The sequence below is a fragment of the Elgaria multicarinata genome, chromosome 5 (assembly GCF_023053635.1).
Source record: "Elgaria multicarinata webbii isolate HBS135686 ecotype San Diego chromosome 5, rElgMul1.1.pri, whole genome shotgun sequence".
Classification (NCBI taxonomy): domain Eukaryota; kingdom Metazoa; phylum Chordata; class Lepidosauria; order Squamata; family Anguidae; genus Elgaria; species Elgaria multicarinata.
Genome location: NC_086175.1, coordinates 115,136,690 through 115,139,952, shown reverse-complemented (window position 1 = coordinate 115,139,952; position 3,263 = coordinate 115,136,690).

Genomic DNA, 3,263 nt, shown 5'->3' with positions numbered 1-3,263 from the left:
ACTTTAAATTGTACACTTCCTAAAAAAAGAAGAAAACAAATTATTTTAGACAGTAACCATTATTTGGCTTAACTGATATTCAGTAGAATATTGCCTTTCAGAATGGAAGCTCCCTACAGCCATCATGACTAACAGCCATTGATAGAACTAGCCTCCATGGGATAATAATAATAATAATAATAATAATAATAATAATAATAATAATAGCAGCACTAGCTCTAAATATGAAAATAATAATAATAATAATAATAATAATAATAATAATAATGATGATAATGTATTTATTTGTTACCTGCCTCTCCCTCTGGATCAAGGCGGGGTACAACACAAATACAAGCACAATAAAATACATATAACTAATTAAAACATTTAAAACTAATACATTATTAGCTTTAAATAATGTATTATTGCGACAATGGACTGGATGAGGGCTAATAAACTGAGACTCAATACAGACAAGACTGAGATGCTGTTAGTAGGTGATTCCGCTGACAGGATGGGGGGTGTTCTACCAGTTCTGGATGGGATTGCACTCACCCTGAAGGAGCACGTTCGTAGCTTGGGGGTTCTTTTAGATCCATCATTGTCACTTGAGGCTCAGGTGACCTCAGTGGCATGGAGTGCCTTCTACAAACTCCGGTTGGTAGCCCAGCTACGCCCCTATCTAGACAGGGATAACCTAGCTTCAGTTGTCCATGCTCTGGTAACCTCCAAGTTAGATTACTGCAATGCGCTCTACGTAGGGCTGCCTTTGAAGATGGTTCGGAAGCTGCAGCTCGTGCAAAATGCAGCGGCCAGATTGATTTTGGGAACCAGAAGTTTCGACCATATAACACCTGCTCTGGTCCGCTTGCACTGGCTGCCTGTATGTTTCCGAGCCCAATTCAAGGCGCTGGTTTTGACCTATAAAGCCTTACACGGCTTGGGAACACAATACCTGACGGAACACCTCTCCCAACGTGAATATACCCGGTGACTACGTTCAACATCTAAGGTCCTCCTCTGGGTGCCTACTCCGAGAGAGGCTCGGAGTGTGGCAACGAGGGATAGGGCCTTTTCGGTGGTGGCCCCCAGACTATGGAATGATCTCCCTGACGAGGCTCGCCTGGCACCAACGCTGCTATCTTTCCAGCGCCAGGTTAAGACTTTCTTCTTTGCCCAGGCATATGGCGGCACATCTTAATCACTCACGTTTAGTTTTTTTAACGGTTTTTAATGTTTTATGTGTGTATGTTCTGTGTTTTAGAGTTTTAAATTTTGTATACTTGTTTTTATCTCAATTTTAGAATTTCTGTAAACCGCCCAGAGCTATGGGGGTGGTATATAAGTGTAATAAATAAATAAATAAATAAATAAATAAAAGCAGCCAATTATTAAAAAAGGCCCCTTTTAAAGCTGCCTAAAGCAGTGGCCAGCACCACATCCTGTGACATTAATTATGCATACTTCATTTTGTCTGTCCTGACTCTTCTGTGAATCCATTTCATTGGCTGACCCCCCAAAGGCTAGGATTGAGAGCGAAAGAAAACGTCTCCTGAGAATATGACAATGCAAAATAGGTCGTTATTGTATCTGTTAGAGTACGTTCTAAAGGCCATTAGAACAATCTACAATTCTTTGCTGGTTGATTCATTGTGCAGAAATGTTTCAAACAGGGCAGAGCCAAAATTGCTTTTGCTGTTTCTTTCAATCAGGCCATCTTATTTGTAATAGCTTTTAGAAATCTTTCAAAGCTCTTTCAAAAATGTGTTTCTTCAGCAGACGCAGTGTGCGTTCACATAGGTCTGAAATTAATACTCCTGCCTTCAGCCTTATAAAAAGTGTTGTGCGCCTTTTGTTAAAGAATCTCTACAGACTGGCAGAGCTAGGAGCACCCTCACTATGCTGCCAAGCCCTGCTGTTGTGTTAGGAAAAGAGAGATGGTTCAAAAATGTTGATGGGTCAAGGTAAGCAACGTCTTTCAAAGTGCTGTAGTTCAAATTGGAAAAAGTCAAACTTCCAGCATTTTGACTCTGCTCTAGTTTGAAATACTACAATCTTTGCGACTCAGACACACTCCCATTAAGGACACAAGAAGAGCCATGGTGGATCAGGCCAGTGGTCCATCTAGCCCAGCATTCTGTTCGCACAATGGCCAACCAATAGCACCCCCCTATTTGTGTTCCTTAGCAACTGGTGTACAAAAGCATCCTGCCCTAGAAACGGGAGACAGCATGTAGCCATTGGGACAAGTAGCCATTGATAGCCATGATAATGCCCTTTTAAAGCTATCCAATTGGAGGCCATCATTACGTCTTGTGATTCAAGTGCCATTTTCAATATATGCAATAGCAAATATACTAATTTTGTGCCTCTGAGCATTGGGCACCTTCCCCTCTTCCTAATAAAGATGGCAGTTTAATCAGGGCTATATGTGCTCGTCAATTCCCCATTCAAGAGAAAAGCCACAGAATGACCCCGTTCAAATGACATGCTAAGCCACAGCTGTAAGCATTTTGAGCTAAACATTATGACTTAGGCCACAGCTAGACCTAAGGTTTATCCTGGGATCATCCAGGGTTCGCCCCTGCCTGAGCACTGGATCCCCTGTGTGTCACCTAGATGAACAGGTTTGACCCCTGGATGATCCAGGGATAAACCTTAGGTCTAGCAATGGCCTTAGTGTGTTATGTGAACCATTCCTAACCATGGTGGCTACATAACCATAGTTTAAACATTCCCACTATCCATTTGCTGCAAAAGGGTTAGCGGTCTAACCATGGTTTAATGTGTTGTCTGAATAGGTCCAATGAGATATTGGCTGCAGATTATAGCAAACTTGTAGCCGAAGAATCAGTCTTAATGTAAACAAGGAATCGAAGAGATGAAGACAAAAAAGAGGCACCTCGGGCTATGCTATCAGCTCAACATAAACAAAGTAAAGAACCCAAGCAGAAATCTGAAGAGGAGATATGAATAGTTGCGGGTTGATAGATGAACACACAGAAGCTGATATAACATTGCTGCCTCCAGCTGAAGTGTCGTAAATGTAGTTGCAAATCAAGTTTTGCATTACCAATGCAAATAAGAACTAGGAAGACATTTAGAATTAATGGGGTGCGCTTATGGATTGAAATACAGTAATGAGTTGGTTTAACAGCACAAACCATGCAGGCGAAAAATAGTCAAATACTCAACCGTCAAAAAAAGAAAAACAGAAATGACACATCTCACTACAGACCTGTTTAGACGTAGAAGAAAACAGAAAATAAGGTGGAACACAG